At 41.1% G+C, this 17,595-nt stretch overlaps 1 protein-coding gene across 3 annotated transcripts in view; it reads right to left on the reverse strand.

Moving 5' to 3' along the window:
- Positions 1–17,595, reverse strand: part of gabbr1b (gamma-aminobutyric acid (GABA) B receptor, 1b) — a 126,180-nt gene that overhangs the window by 59,693 nt on the left and 48,892 nt on the right. The window lies entirely within an intron of this gene.

A 17,595-nucleotide genomic window follows, 5' to 3' on the forward strand; every position in this document is an offset into this window, starting at 1 on the left:
GCTTTCTGTCCCGCCGCAGCAGTGAGCCTTTAGGGTTGTTCTAAAATAAAGCACAGGCTCAAAGAGGCAATGAGATGAGAGGAAACATCCATGGCATGGACTTCACATCGCTGTCAGATTACACATTTTACTTCATATACTGCACTCAAAAAAAGAGGACCACCTGAGGAGGATGTAATGCTGTAAATTCTCATTACATAGTAACATTGTAGTTATACAACTATCCTGCAATAAAAACGTCATCCAAATCCCATTCCACTAGTGTTTTTTTTGTGATGCATGTCACTTGAACCGCTCCACCAATTAGTTTTTCCCCTATACCGGAAATTTTACAGAAGACGGAGGAGAAGAATAATAGAGAAAAGAGTTTTACATTAACGATTGCATCAGCACTGTGGGAAAGTCGTGCCAAACGGAGGGGATTGACTCTCCAGAGAAGTCAGGTTTTCAGAAGTACATGTTGGGCTACGTTGTAGATTTGCTGTTTGGCCAAGCTAACTAAAGTTTACTCAGCGTTCGTCCTTTGTGTTATGTGATGTCGGCACACAAGTTAGAAGTTCACCTTCAGGGCTTTATTGATATTCAAACAGAAACCTTATTACACACATAAGCCCAAACATGAGCTACAGCACCTCCCAGACCTTTCTCCACAGTGCTATGAAGAAAGGTCTGGCAATGCAAGACCAACTCCTCCTTTATATGAAAAAGGCTCTTAGCCTAAAAGTGACCATTTGTGTCCTTTTTCAAGGTAGGTGCATTTCTCCATTGGTAGCCAAAAGTGCCCAGCAAGCTTAATAAAAATTGCACATCCGCATAATATTTCAACACAAGACAAATCTTTTCCACTTACATTCTGCTGCTGAATGTCTCTCTGCGTGCATCTTTAAAGGCGGGACTTCAGCAGAGGATGTAAGGCCTGGATCAATTTTTCGAGGTGCAGTGATTGGCCGCGCTGGTTGCCAGGTCACTGCAGGGCACCACAATTGGCTCAAAAGGCTGCCAAGGTCACTGCAGGCGAAGACATGTGTTGGTGGAGAGTGGGAGCTAAAAATGACCACTAAACTCAGGGAAATATAACAGCTACACATTCCTCTCCAGCAACAAAAGCATGAGCCATTAAAAGACACACTAAGGCTTGACATTCAAACAGTATAGAGATGCAAAAATCTTCCTCTTTTTGACTGTGGAAGGAAAAAAAAATACTCCCATATAAAATGTTGTGGAATTGAAATTGCAAACATTTAACTATTTATGACCAAAATTGTTTTAAAAACCCCCAATAATAACAAGCCATAATGACCACGTTGTTCATCCTGTCTTTTAAATGCACACGTCTAGGCCTATATTATGTGCCTCAAATCTCAGTTTTTATTATCTTCTCAGCATTGTCCTGTTTATCTCCTTATGTGACAGCACAATTCTTTTGCCTAATCAAGGTGGCCCAGCCGTTGATCACAGCAATGCGAACTGGGCGGGGGGGGGGCTTCTTTTTTCTTCATAGCTGTGCCATCCAGTGACCCTCAAATATGTTTTAACATGTTCACTTATAACCTAAAACCAAAGACTCTGATGACATAATGGATGAAGCTTCTGGCCTGAATGCTGCTCCCTATGCTAAATCTCATTAAAAGGGATTTCTTTTTGCCAGCAGGGGGGGGGGGGTGCGATGACCAAATGTCAATTTTGGCCTGTAGGTTTCCTCAAGCAGATACAACAACTTACACTAAAATTACAACTTCTTCTTTTAGAGGGTGCAATTATTTCTATGAATGATGTCTTACGCTCATTTGCATAAGTATTTGGGGTTACAATCTGGTTTTGAAGAATTCTACCAGCAGAAATACCATAGGCCAAGTTAACGGGCACTGTACTAGTCCAGCTAATTTAAATAGCTCCCGTTACTGTATTGTGACAACAGTTCATTTCTTCAATATTGCATGTGGCCTTTTCTTTTGCGGGATGCAAATGTTCCACCAAAAGAAGTTCCTACCTGTTTTTTTCTCCTATCCCAGAATGCATCTGTGGAGTAGCCAGACCTTACTTCTCTTACTCTGTGGAAATAGGACTAGCAATTACAACCATAAACAACACTGGCTTAGTATCCTCCCCAGCTCCATCCACTTAAACATTTTTACATCCATTTGCAAAAAACGTCCATTATTTCTTACGGTCCGTGCCTACAACCCACCGACGCAGACACGCAGTCCTCGTCTTATACACAACTCTCTCTCTGTTGCTGTACTCGCAGGCCAGTCTTCCAGCTCCGGCCTTTCATCTGCGCTTGCCATAGTGGGACATAGTTCAATATTGTTTATTAAATTTTGAAAGCGTGAAAAACAGAACAATAAGCATAACGCCCTGTTCCACATGAAAACTGTCCTCTCATCATTTCTCAGCTGAATGCAGCCTTCTCATTTCATCAGTGCAGGAATCCTTTTATTACTCCACCTTAGAGTGCACTTTCCAAACATGTTTGCTCAATTTAACACCAAATTGTATTTGTTCACATATTTCAGAACACAAATTACATCAGCTCAGTCTCCAGCTCTCCCAATGGTGAGCAGAAGTCATTTAGTGCAGTGGGAAGCTAAATAAAAGCCTGAGACAAAACAATGTTGCAGTCCATGATGTCATCAGTCAGTTGATTCCCCTGACACAAATTATAGAGTTGTTCTTGTTTCAGATCTAACAATTACAGCCGTTGGAAAGCATCAGCCCACCCACCAACCTGCTCTGTTGGACTGGGCTGTGAAATTTGACAGGCCACACCTGCCGTTTAAACCGTCTGTCCCTCCAAATCCTGATCAGCTCTTCCACACCCTCTGACGCTTCCTGTTCCCTCTTTGTCTTCCAGCACTACCTTCCTTTCATCATCGTCATACACACATCAGCCAGCAACTCCCGCTGCTCTCCTCTAATCAGCTCACACAGTCCAGTTTTAAATATTAATAATAACACAGTAAACAACCAGGATTTGCTTCAAGTCAGATACATTAATTTTTAAAACCCAAGATCAAGCAAATCCAGCCTTTAAATCCACACTCAAGCAAGACTTGAAAGCAAGTCATTAGGGGATTTATATTAATAATGTATACTTCATTAGTCCGGCAAGGGGAAAACTACAATTTCCACTCTGTTGTTATTACACACAGGCCTGAATTACACACACATGCACTAATGGAGAGATGTCAGCGGCAGTGGGCGATTCATTTCAATTCAGTTCATTCATGAGACCTTGGCAGTGCCCAGGACCTTCCAGTCCACCACCATACTTTGGTCCGCACGGGGATTGAACCAGTGACCCAGCGGTTCCCAACCCAACTCCCAGCTAATGCCCCCACCCAAAAACCGTGAGTCAGACCCAGGCAACGAGAGCGCCGAATCCTAACCAGTAGAGAACCATATACAATATATATATATATCGGTCCTTTCAGCTTAGCAAATCCATCATCATAATAGCAATTCGTCGAAGTACAAACATGCCTGGATTTAAAAGGGAACGGGAAATTACACTGATTGGTTTATTGCATGTTAAGCCCAAAACCCACCAATTATTAATTAAGACATTAAGTACCACCTTTTTGAACCATGCGCCTGGTGCACAGACAGCAAAAGTGGATTTTTACACACCCTAAACCCAGGCGCTTCATGCCATGCACTTAGATCCTTAAAATAGGGACCTTTAAGTGCCGATAAAAACCCTGGATTAAGTTCATGTCACCCTCTTCTTTGGCCTTGACCCCAATCACTCACACATGAACCTTGAACTTCTTGTTTTTAGCCTCCCCTGCTTTGGCGCTGTGGCTAGTTGAGTATAATAACAGTCAGGAGTTCATCCATGCGGTTGATTGTGTGCTGTGGGGGCAGCAGTAGCTGACCACCATCTGACTGCCACCCTCTCCGAACACTCAGCCGTCGCAGTTGGTCTCCAGTTATGGGGAGCAGTACAGCTACACAATGTGTCATTCCCTCCTTTTCCTCATATCCTATTTTTTAATATCAACATTTCAGCTTCTCACTTACACAAGTTTAACCTTTCACCTTCCTCACACTGACGTCCCCTTATTTTTTTCACACTTGCTCATTCTGCTCTATTTCACTCCTCCATTATCTCTCTCTCTCTCTCTATCCATCCACTGTCTCATTTGCCCACTCACCCATTTCCATCTCCATTCCCTCCCTTCCAGCTCGTCTCTTTCCTCTATCGTTCTCTCTGCTCATTCCCGTTGAATGTAATAACGTTAATGTGATCTGCAGTGCATCCATAAAGCACACTCTAATCTCCCTGGCTGTCTGTGGGCATGCGGCTGAACCTGTTCAGCTATTTCTGGCTTCTTTTCTCATGGTTCCTGACTGTGTTATCATTGAATAGCTCATTCCTCTGCTGTAGCATGCATCGGTTTGAATGCCACTGTTGTTATGTACAGTCGAACAGGCAAACTACAGGAAGTCAGTCATGTGCAAGTTTTTAGATAGAGGATGCATTTGCATTTCAGTACTATAGCCTCACTTTAATAATGTGTAAAGTCTGGGACATTGACTGCCAACTCAATCCTTTCTATACACTAAGGGTTTGGTCCTATTTCACACAACCCCAACCCATTGCCTAGCTCCAGACCTCTGGATCACTGGCAATATCTGTGAGTTAAACAAGTCAACTGTTGTGCTCACTGACTGCTCTTTCTGCTGGCCGGAGACACAACCAACCAATCAGAGCTTTGTAGGCGGGATTTAAAATGGGGATGGTTTCATCCTACAGCACATATTTACCAAGCTCCATCAATAAAAAAAGCAACAAAGAAATGGTCATAAAAAGGCAACGAGCGTAAACGAGATGGAAACAGCTGTACATGTAGTTGTAAGTCAATTTACTAAACTAACTACAGCCAGTATTTATATACATTTATGTGTATGTATATATATATCTTAACTTTTTCTGAGCAGCGGCAACAGTAGCCTCTGTAATTACTAGATGCTGGCACATTCTGGTACCAAATTCTTGTAACAGGAGGGAAACACTATACTGAGGAGAACCTAATTTGAGAAAAAGACCGAGATGGAGAGGACAGGAAACAGGTCTTCAAGTGAGGTGAAAAGAATCTATTTTTAGTTTTACTGTTGCGACATCCCGTGTCGTGCATATGAAGTGATTACCAAAAACTTCATGAACCAACAGCAGTTGTGTACAAAATGTAGTTGCTAACAACAAGCGTTACTTACCAAACTGTCACAGTTGATAAGTGCAAGGCAACACTGAGTACATTTACCAGTATTCCTCTATTATTTCGAATACGACAATGTTCAATATTCTGATTCAGACATTATTCTGATATTTTTTGGGTTTTAGAGGCAGTCTTTAGACATTTATACAGCGCATTCGGAACATGCGTCTCAATCTGGGTTTTTACTGCAGGCTTACAGTCAGCTCTCTGCGTTGCTATGGTATCTGTAGACAAACCAACCAGTCAACAGTTTGCAAGGTTGCACACCCAAAATGATGGAAAAACACACCTACTTTTAAACATTATCAAAGACTTGGACATCAACAAGTTTTTGGACACATGCACACATCGCTAGGCCAACCTTTTCGAGAAGCTGGTTGAAGGAATGAAAGAGGGAGGCTCTGTTTGCACAGTCCAACAAGTCCCCCGCCACTGGTAAACTTAGAAAAAAATCATACTTTTTTGGAACGCCAAAGTGAAGGTGTATATAGGCTTACAAGAATCATGAGGCAGACAAGGGTCAAAATTGGAAAGGCAGTCCAAACAGGCAAACAAATCCAAAGGGCCAGCCAGGAAATCCAAAGTCCAAAAGATTGTAAAATCTCACTTAGCTCTGTCGATTATCAGCCAAGTTTCAAATTGGGTCGCTTACGAGCAACAATTCACCAACGGGCTAATAATTGAATGAAAGCAATTTACATGATTATACTAATATGCATGGCTGCTAAGCTGCCACCAGGGACTGGATGTCTCTCAATTTCATCCCCCTAAACCCAGACAAAACAGAAATTCTTTCAGTTGGACCTGAAAACGTTGTCCCTGCTCTTGATCAATTTATCACCCCGTTTCAATCACATATCAAACCCAACGCTCAGAATCTTGGTATCCTTTTTAATCAATACATGTCACTAAGCTTATCCACTCGAGTTTCCTTCAGTTTATAAAATGATACCCCCTTCAGATCTGGAACTATTAATTCATCCATTCATTTTCTCTTGTATTGGATACTGTACCTCTGTCTACTCGTCAACCCATCTTATGTTCTAAACGGATTTGTCGAGATGAGACTTTTGTCACCGTGGTGATCATGGATGTTGACTTGCCTGGTCAGATGACTAGTGAATTAAGAGTCTTAACATCTCTGAACACAGAGCAGATTTTCAATTACATTTGGTGACATAATAACAGTTGTGGGTTTAGCTTTTCTCTGCCATCGCCACTGGCTGATGTGACCTGTTTGGACTGTTCTTGGCTAAATGGGAACACACTAGAACACAGATTGACAAAGGCTCACACCAAACACAGGCACTCCAGAAATTACCAGGGCAATCGTTACTGCAATAGCTGTTGTGGCAAATTAGCACAGCTTGAACGAGTAGTGCTGCAGTCACATTTGTCCAAATAAAGTGACAATTTGCTTTTTGTTGCATCCATAAGTACCTAAACAGCACAAAAAGGTACCGGTCTGTCTATATGCATGGTCACTACAGTGAATTAGGGCTGATCGATTAATCGTTTTCAAATCAAAAACACATTTTGAAAGATTGTGATTAGATGTGATTTTTTCTCAAGATAAATGCTGGAATAATGTTACATATCACATATTCTTTACAAAAATGTCCTATTTTCAGTGTTTTCTTCATTTATTTTTAATTAACATGCCAGTAGAAGGTCCAAAATGTAGATGCTGCTGTGGAACGGAGGCATATCAGAAATGTCAGTTAACAGGAAGGTACTGATATTTTGTTGTTATTAGTATAGCTTTTGTGATAACTGTTCTGTGTTCAATGTTCCTTGCTAATTAAAAGAAAAACCCATTTTACTGGCAGTTCATTTGTTTTCATCCTTGCATAAGAACATAGAGCAGTTTTAATGATGTTTCATGTTATAATGCCCCAAAACATGTTTAATCTGTTATACAGTGAATTTTAAACTTTAGCTATACTCAAAAAAAAGTTGAATTGTAATCGTAATATCTGGCAGACAAAATTGCACTTCAATTTTTTCCCCAAATTGTTCAGCCCTACCATGGATGATACTTAATTGGGGGCTGCTGCCACACAACACTAGTTTTTGATCCCATTTAACACCAACATGTCTATGCATTCCTGCTGGATGTGAGGCCCTGGACATTGGAATGCACCTCAGATCACAGCTGTCCTGCCCTCAGGCGAGGATTTTAACCTAATCTGACCCACTCAAGCTTCAGCTAGATGAGGAGAGCGGCATCTGACCGGCCAATAAATCCAGCGTTAATAACAGCAGGCCAACACTTAGCTGTATTAGACATGCAGTTGACAAGCAGTAGAGGTCATTCTGAACACTGGAACTCTGTCCTCCTTATGCATGTACAGAAATGTAGCAATACACTTACTGCTGCACGTCAGCCAAACAGGAGGCAGGACAGCCAGTGAGAACCATTTGATTATTTAAAAACATATGCGATTTTCCAACCCTAGTTCCCACTCAGTTCCAAGTCACCCTGATGAGAGAACCCATTTTGGCCGCTTGTACCTGCAAACTACTTCTTGCAGTCATTAGCCTTCATAACCATAGGTAAAGGTAGGGTAGGGGCTTCTGGCTAAGCTCACTTTCCATCACGGTGCAGTAAAGAGGATGCAAAACCACCCCCACCGCTCGTCAAATTCATCAGTCAATCTCTGCTGTGGTGGAAGTTCCAGCGTACGAACTCATGCTATTGAGACAGTGGTAGCCAGGTCTCATTTAGGCCAGTGTCCAACATCCTAACCTTTCCAGGCAGAGTAGTTGTTCAACTTTGTGCCTCCATAGATGATGGGAAACTTAGTAACTGCATCAATAAGTAGGACTGCTCATCATACCAAGTATGCCTGCAATATATTTGTTTTCATTGAAGGTTCAGCTAAACTTAACGCCTCCAGCATGAGTTCAAATACTCCTTCAGAAAGACTGAGAAATTCTTTCCTCAACTGAGTTTTCATAAAAACTTTCCTGTGTAAGTCATCCACTTCTCTCAAAAATTCATCACTTATTTGAAATGAGTGGTGCTGCTCTGAGTTTTTCCTTAACGCTCATGTTGTCCTTGGGTCACACTGTAAAAAACTGTATTTGTAAAACTAAAGTTAATAAATTAGTGTTACGTAGTGTTGAAAACGTAAAGAAAAGTGACATACGTTCAAAACAGTGTTAAAAGTGTTGAAAAAAGGGACAAAAACATAAGAAAAAGTTAAAAACTGATAAAAACAAAAGTGCTGATAAAAACAAAAGTGCTGATTTTTGACGGTAAGACAACACAAGGATGAACCCCTGCAACATTGTACCCTTACTTGCGAACCTAACCACTAGCTACTTACTTGGGATAAGGACTCATTCCCTGCCCGGGTACGAACGCCATCGGTTTCCTGCTGATAACCATGACCTCAGATTTAGAGGGGCTATTTCCCATCCCAGCCACTTCCCACTCTGCTGCAAACCTATCCAGTGAGGGATAAAGGTTACGGAATGATGATGCCATCAGGACCACATCATTTACAACTAGCAGCGATGAGATCCCCAGCCCACCGAACCACAACCCCTCCCCACCACAACTCAACCTCGATATCCTGGCCGTGAATATCCCAAACAAACTTTACACGTCCAATCAACAGCACAATGTAGTGAAATGTAAAATGTCTAAAAAAAATGCTAATCAACCCATCTCAATGTGTAATCTAAAAATGTATTTTGCTCTACAGAGACTGCTTTGATGTGGTGTTTGTTAGTCCATCTCAGTCTGTTAAGATGTTCTCATCAGTTCATCTCAAACAGGGAAGGAGATATTTCCTTTTGGGTTCTTCTCTATAAGGACAAACTGTGTTCATCGAAGGTGATTAATAAAACTGTATATATATATATATATATATATATATATATATATATATATATATATATATATATATATATATATATATATATATATATATATATATATATATGTAAAGGTTATAGCATTGTCAAAATAGTGTGTCACCTTAGTTTCTAGATGGATGGTTGGTGAGGTCATTATTACACAACATGACTGTTTATTGAGTGCAGTAATAGATGTGTTGGGGAACACAGTCTTGAGAGGAGTGTCATTAGCACTCAGTTAGAGCCACATGAATAATTCATCCACGTTAACTATGCTGCCACATTTAGCCTGGTGATCATTCTCCCCCTCTTCTTATTCTCGCAAACACTCATTTATTTAATAGCCTTCATTGTAGAGGGTAACACAACATATGGGTCTTTAATCTTGAAAGGGTCTTTCCCCATTCACTTTCCCATTGGAGTTGTTTAGCGCAACTAGTCATAGTCTTTGCACGTACTATTATTCCCCACATGTTCATACTGTCATTTACAGCCATAAGCATCAGAGCTCATGAATGTTGGAAAAAAGAACAAGCACATGAGCTTATGTGTGCCGACAACTAAAAGATGTAAACAAGGATGCATGCTGCAGTGGATCAGAAAAACAACAAGCTTGAACTCAAAAGCATGACACAAAGACTGTCAGGGGTCCTTAAATGTGTAATCAGTCATAACAGGCAAACACAACCAGACAGGGGTCAGTGGAACAATGATCAGTCAGGCAAAAACAGCAGCTGAAAAGCTAGAAGGCTCGAAAAGTAGACCATCAGGCGTGCAAGAAGTGGCGCTAGGCTGTTGTATTTACTGCTGGTTGATTAGGGAAATGGGAGGCAGGTTAGTAAGCAGGTAGAGAAGGTTACATGGGAGAGGGTTAATGTAGCGCTAGTCTGACTCACAGGATGTAAGCTGTGCCTATAAGCCTGCCATGGCCACCTACTTTGAGTAGAAATCTTCTCTGCTTCCCTCCTGGCACTGTTTTCCAAGGGCAGCGTCGCTGCATCGTGGGCTTAGTGTCGCCCAAGACAATTGTGAAAGGTTTAAAGAAATGGAAACAACCTAGAGCATTTTGTATTACTTAGTGTGATCATGATGGATTTTAGCCAAACCTTTCTCCAGCGCTGGCATGAAGTGTGGAGATAGGTCTGGCTACGCGAGACTACTGCAGGGCAGGGGAGAATGGCTGTATCTGAAACGACAGGGAGAGCTAGTATATGGCTGAATAATGAAAAGCCAGCAACAGGATGATTATTTTAGAAGGGTTGGAGGTATGTGTCACTTGTGCTTAATATATATTTAGTCACCCTAAAAACGCATGTGGCCCCAGCCTGGTCCCTCCATTTGAAAGGTTTTAAAACCGCCACATCCAGAAAACATAGAGCAACATTAGCACTCATTTGGAGTCATGTTTGTGTCCACCGGATGAATGTCAGTTAAACATCTCTCTCTCACAGCTCTGATTTGATCCCCATCAACTCCTGAATAGGTTAGTGTGTAACATTTTTATATGATTAGTTACAAAAGTCTTGTGGGTGTGGCCTATTTAACAAAGTGCTTTACTCAGTAAGTGTACTCGCCCCATGTTGGCTGAGTCCTGCAGCAACCCGGGATCGAATCTAGCCTGCAGCCCTTTGCTGTGCGTCATCCCCCATCTCTCTCTCTCTCTCTCCCCCTTTCACATGTCTATCCACTGTCTCTATCAAATAAAAGGGGAAAAAAGCCAAAAAATAATCTTAAAAAAAAAAAAATCTTTAATGCTTCATAAAACTAAAACCAAGTTTAAGTGAAACATGCATATGAACACCAAACAACTCATGAGTTCATCTGTTGGCGTACTTGCCTTTAAAAAAAAAAAAAAAAAAAACGAGCTGAGTTAACTGTTAACTGATTTTCTAAGGAACTGTGGAAAACTGAGCACTCACTCCTTCTCTATCTACCCACACACACAGCTGACCTTTCCCTGGGTTGTACACAGGTATGAGTTGGAGGCTTACTAAGAGAGAGATATCGGGAGTACAGTCTTAATTAAAAGATGCTAATGTTTGCTTCTATCTGCTGGCTGCAGCTCTAGCTCCAGGCCTCTACATCAAATCACTGATAAATCCTGGATTAATGCTGCCTCCAACTTAACCACCTGAGAAACACAATGCAGCATTTCCGCCATCCAAATAGCCACAGGACGCAGTCACTGCTCCAAAACATTATGCTGCCGTTGACCCTCTCCGAGTGTGACTAATGCATGGATCTCACACTGCAAAACAACACAGTCGATCAAAACCATTCATTAAGAGAGCTCTGACTGACATACAGGCATTGTGTTGTCAAAGCCGGATTTCCTGCACAGCCACACAGCAGGGAGCAATGACTGTGTCAAAAACACATTTTATTTGTTGTCTGCCGGGGAGCTGAAGCTAAGGACTGATCAACACATTGACCTTTTTGGCCTATTTCAAAGGAAACGGAACGTGTTGGTGTTTGTTATCTGCAGGACAGAGCCCTCAGTCGTCTCCCTCTGCGTAACAAACATATCGGAGCTCCTCTGGACGTTGGCACAACTTTCATTTTGAAAGTATTTTTTAACCATAACGAGATGTCTTGATTGGGCATTTCACAATCAAAGTACATTGTTAGTCAAATGTCCTTTGATTTTTTCCATATGGTCAATAACTCCTGGTTTGTAAAAAGAGGCTCTGACTGGACCATTATTGGCAACATATTCTTACTCTCCCATTGTGTCAAATACAGACGCTTGGTCATGTGTCTTTGGCCTTTGTTATTAACGGTAAAAATGGGTGGGGTTATAAAATGTACACTATGTTTCAGGGACATGCTGCACAAGAACAAGACAGGAAGCCCGGTCTCCTGGGTGAAAGTCCTGTGGTTTTTCCCCAAACGTTGTCGCTCTTAAAGGGCAACTATTGTATAGCATTTTCAGGGGCCTGTTGCACAAAAGTAGAATAAAGATATCCAGGATAAGTGAAAAAGCGCAGCTTGACTTAATGTGATCTGCTCATCACGGCTTAATCGGTTGCACGTTTGCCGAGCCAGGATGAACAGGTGAAGCTATGTCAAGCCAGGTGTAGATAGCTGGGATAAGTGCACGTTCACGGCTTTCTCAAAGAGACCACGGTATCGATTACATATTAACTGATGCAGAATTGAGAAGACGCATGCGCCATATTTTTCACCCAATGAGCAGCAGCTTCTTATAGAAAGTAACGACTAGGTCAAGAATATGCAAAAAAGGAAATACGGCTCAAACGGAGAGAAAAAGCCCAACATAGCAGACCGACTGAATGGATGTAAAAATATCTACTTAGGCTAGGCCTACTAGTCACTCCACATTTTTACAAAGTTGTAGGCTACACTGTGTTTTAATTGTTTTAAATATGCTAGTTACATGTTTCTGTTTTTATTAGATAAATGTGCTGGTTTTACTGTAAAGTGTCTTTGACTAGCCTACCTTGTAAAGCACTATATAAATAAAATGTATTACTATTTAGCCTTTGCCTTAAAAGTGAGCAGAGGGAATTAATGTTCCCCGAGAAATGGACCCTAAGGACTTTAGGCTTAATTTCAAACCCTTATTCACAACGTGAGAACATGTTTTCCAACCATATGCACAAATCTCTATGAGCTATATCTAATTCTTTGTACAATTAATGTTCATACAGAACAATCAGAAAGACAAGGACAACAACTAGAAAAAGAAGTAAGTGACTTCACTGCACGCTGTGAGCATTTGTAAAACAATATTCATGGTTTATTCGTCTGACAAGTGACCGCACCAAAATAAAAAGATGAAGAACAATTGTGTTGTTCCTGGTGGGATGAATGTAAACTACACTACATACGTAATGTATAAAGGCCACGTTAGTGGTCCAGGGATGTGAGAAGGTTATGAAACCAATATAAGCTATAACAAAAAAAACATTAGGCCTACATATTAAGGAGTAACACAAACTGTCCTTTATTAGAGAAGGATAAGCAACAAGAAAATGAAATTATGAATGTAGGCCTATGGGTCTCTGACTAGTCTGCCATTAATATCATCTAGGAATATCGCTGCATTGTCCCACTTAATCTCCGGAGACCAGATCTGAGATCAGAAAGACACTCTCATCACAGCCTTACACCCAATGTCAGATGGCATAGTGGAACATTGGAACAGGACCTTGATTCATGAGCTCGCCAACATGTTGCCCTCTTAGGGGGTGAGTGGGACAGTTATCCGAAGCAAGGTTGCCTTCGCTTTGTGTGTGTGTGTGTGTGTGCATACTACACAATGTATAGTATGTACTATATACAGTGTGTAGCATAAACACATAGTGACTTAAAAAAGAATGTAACCCCCTAAAAGTTATCAGATTTGCTTACAAATAATATTTAATTCTGTGATATATTTTATTTTAAATGACTGGTGAATTGAAATGAACTGATTGTTTCAAAATGCAACGGAAGTCATCAGCATCAACATAAATCAGCCTATATTTCCCTCACTGACGTGGCCCTGCCTCTCCCTGTTGTCTAGCCATAATAGAGATGCTGACTGTTGATCAGGAGGAGACGGGAGGACAGTGGGTCCCCAAAGCCTGGACGCAGAGAGGACTCAGCTGGAAGCAGCTGGACTGTAATGGAAGTGCACAGAGCATCCTCCTGCCTCATTCAAACCATCCCCACACATTACCGTTGGACAAAGATAGGAGACATAAATCCCGTTCTCTCCTTCTCTTTCAGCCCCCAACCTCACTCGCCACTCGCTCTTCTCTACATCATCCTGGTACATATACATATATATTCAGATATCTATAAACACACACACATATATATATCTATATATATAGATAGATATATATAATTGAAAACATGTTTTATATTCTAGTTTCTTCAAAGTAGCCACCCTTTGCTTTTTTGATAGTGCTGCAAACCCTTGGTGTTTTCTCAATGAGTTTCATGAGGTAGTCACCTGAAATGGTTTTCACTTCACAGGTGGGCCTTGTCAGGGTTTATTAGTGGAATTTTTTGCCTTATTAATGGAGTTGGGACCATCAGTTTTATTGTCCGGAAGTCAGGTTGATACACAGCCGACAGCCCTATTGGACAACTGTTAGAATTCATATTATGGCAATAACCAGTCAGCTAAGTAAAGAGAAACAAGTGGCCATCATTACTTTAAGAAATGAGGGTCAGTTGGTCCGGAAACTTGCGAAAACTTTGAATGCGTCCTCAAGTACAGTCGCAAAAAACATCAAGTGCAACAACGAAACTGGCTCACATGAGGAAGGAAGACCAAGAGTCACCTCTGCTGCTGAGGATAAGTTCATCTGAGTCACCAGCCTCAGAAATCACAAGTTAACAGCAGTTCAGATTAATAGCAGCTAGGAAACCATTGCTAAGGTGAGGCAGCAAGCAGAAGAGATTTGTTTGGGCCAAGAAACACAAGGAATATACATTAAACCAGTGGAAATCTGTGCTTTGGTCTGATGAATCCAAATTTGAGATCTTTGGTTCCAACAGCCTTGTCTTTGTGCGAAGCAGAAAAGGTGACCGGATGGATTCTACACGCCTGGTTCCCACCGTGAAGCACGGAGGAGGAGGTGTGATGGTGTGGGGGTGCTTTGCTGGTGACACTGTTGGGGATTTATCAGAAATTACAGGCATACTGAACCAGCTTGGCTACCACAGCATCCTGCAGCGACATGCCATCCCATCCGGTTTGCGTTTAGTTGGACCATCATTTATTTTTCAACAGGACAATGATCCCGAACACACCTCCAGGCTGTGTAAGGGCTATTTGACCAAAAAGGAGAGTTATGGAGTGCTGCACCTCCACAGTCACCGGACCTGAACCCAATCAAGATGGTTTGGGGTGAGCTGGACCGCAGAGTGAAGGCAAAAGGGCCAACAAGTGCTAAGCATCTCTGGGAACTCCTTCAAGACTTTTGGGAAACCATTTCAGGTGACTACCTCTTGAAGCTCATCAAGAGAATGCCAAGAGTGTGCAAAGCAGTAATCAGAGCAAAGAGTGGCGAAGAAACTAGAATATAAGCCTCCATCCACTTCTGAGCTAAATTGAAAGTTGGAGTGTTGAACACTTCATTTTCTAAATTCTGCTGATTTATTTCTGCAACAATGTGTGCTTTTCCTACATCAATTCATGGTACAAATGTTTTTATTTATGTAAAGGAAAGTATAATTGGTTTATGTATGGTTTATGTTCATGCACTGGCCAGTTTTTGTTTTTGTAACCCCCAACCCTCCCCTGTAAATTAGGCCTATGCTTGACGGCATGTTAACAAATACATATATTTTACTTTGTCTTAACAGTTGTATACTACTATCCCTGTATGGATGATTTCTAGCTTGGTTGTTACTAAACTCTATGCAAGACATGAAGAAATACAAACTATGAACTCCACAGAACTTTCTATTATCCAGTTTGACAGTCAGTCATAATGGAAAAAAGTCAAAGTAGACTTTTCAGGGCTAAATGACATGGTATGGGATTGAAAAACTCCAGTACTTTCCTATAGCAACAACAGCATTTTGGGCATTTTAGAGGGATTTCGGATTAGCTAGGTACCTCCTGCCGTTGCCCATGGTGCAAGTACTGGCAGTCCGACTGGCGTTGGTCCCTGGGCGCTGGACTGTGGCTGCCCACTGCTCCTAATAAGGATGAGTTCAATGCAGAGCATACGTTCCTCATATGTGTACTTATATTTGGCAAATAAAAGAATGACATATTAACACTATCAAACTATTATGACACCATCATTTCCTTTCCTCCATCGTCTTTGTCAACTCCCCTCTCCTATAATCATGATCTAGCTGCACAGCTGCAGGACTCTGACAGAGCCATTCATCACTGAGACAACACTGTGGGACGGTCCAGGCACAGAGACACTTAGTAGCGCTGTGCCATGACCAAAGATCGGACACTTTAAGGTGTTTGGAAGAAATCGCAGCCTTGCTGCTGATATTGTCACACAGTACATCTAAATCTTCTTGTTTATATTCCACGACTGAGGCCTGAGTCGTACTGCCACCTGCTGGTACAAGTGCATCCGCTTTAGCTGATCATTGTTTAGGAAACAGGAGTCAATATTATATGGTTTTCTACAATTATGAATTTCCACTGTAGTTATGAATATATTTAGAGGACTACTTCAGACATTGTTGATTATAGAATCGACACACAGATAGTTATTATATTTACAGTCTATGATTTGGCACTTCTCTATTAAATGCAGAGGATGTCAGCTGGAAAAGGTACAGTCATTCTGCAACACAATCTTCCTCTCTCTTTAATTATAAATATATGCTAAAACCATATTTGATGAGCAAACTACTTACATTCTGTATACGGTTGCCCTCCGTCTTCTAATATCTTTTTAGCAGTTGTAATTGAGTCTGTCAGCAGAAACTGACGCATATCTCATGCTCATTATTTTATTTTTTCTTGTTTATGGAAATGTGTTTCAGAACTCTTTTACCATTTTCTTTCTTCGTCATAAAATTGCATTTCAGATGGTCTTATTTTTGCCTTTTTATGTTGTAACTTAACCCATTTCATGTTTGTTGTTGTCTTTGCAAATAAACAGATGTATGTGGTGTCTTTGAACTTATTATGTATTTAGAGTTGGGACATTTTAATGGCAAGAGAACAAAACTGATATGTTATAACTGGAAAATGTATTGAATTTGTTTAAGAAGCTGAAATCAGGATCAAGTATATGCAGTTCTAGAAGATAAAAATATTATGAATACATCCATCATAGAAAACAAATATCAAGTGTCACCTAAAAATTTCACCTGTAAAGATGAATAATGATTTACAGTGATGGTTTTATAGTCTCCAGGGTTATAAACTTTTTGGTTTTTCCACAGCCAAACAGTCTAGATGCTCTTGATCAGTTTTACTTCTGGTGAGACGAAGGAAGTCAGAACATGCCTGCCCACATAATCCAGAGGAGCTGTTTGCTGCTGGTTATTTATAGGACATTAACAGATGCAACAAGCCACATCTTAACCACCTCTGCTCTAAACAAAAAGCTGGGAAGTTTATCTGGGATGGAAACAGCTCTTTCATGTTAGAATCAGCACACTATCGCCATCATGAGGTAAGATGGGAGCACTGACTCTACCGACTAGTGTTAAGGCAAGTTTTGGTTTTGCAATATCCACAATCACATAGCTTCCATTTCCTTCATTTCATGTTCCCTTCATTTTCTCTCATGTTACAGTCAGTTGCCACCAGTTTCAACATTAAAGGGGTATGCCACTGATATGTGTTTCCATGAGGACACATTTAAAAGAGAATGGTCAAAATGAAAGAAGCTGAGCCTGAAATAGTCCTTGCCAAACAAATGGACATTCTCCACTGCCCTTAATGGAAATCCACATTTTCTTTCACATGACAAATGAAATCCAAAGTTCAGCTAAATGATTTGAGTTACGCAAACCGTCCAACTGGGAGGAGGCCTCGGGGATGACCCAGGACTAGGTTGAG

This window comes from Etheostoma cragini, chromosome 14, assembly GCF_013103735.1.
Source record: "Etheostoma cragini isolate CJK2018 chromosome 14, CSU_Ecrag_1.0, whole genome shotgun sequence".
Taxonomy (NCBI): domain Eukaryota; kingdom Metazoa; phylum Chordata; class Actinopteri; order Perciformes; family Percidae; genus Etheostoma; species Etheostoma cragini.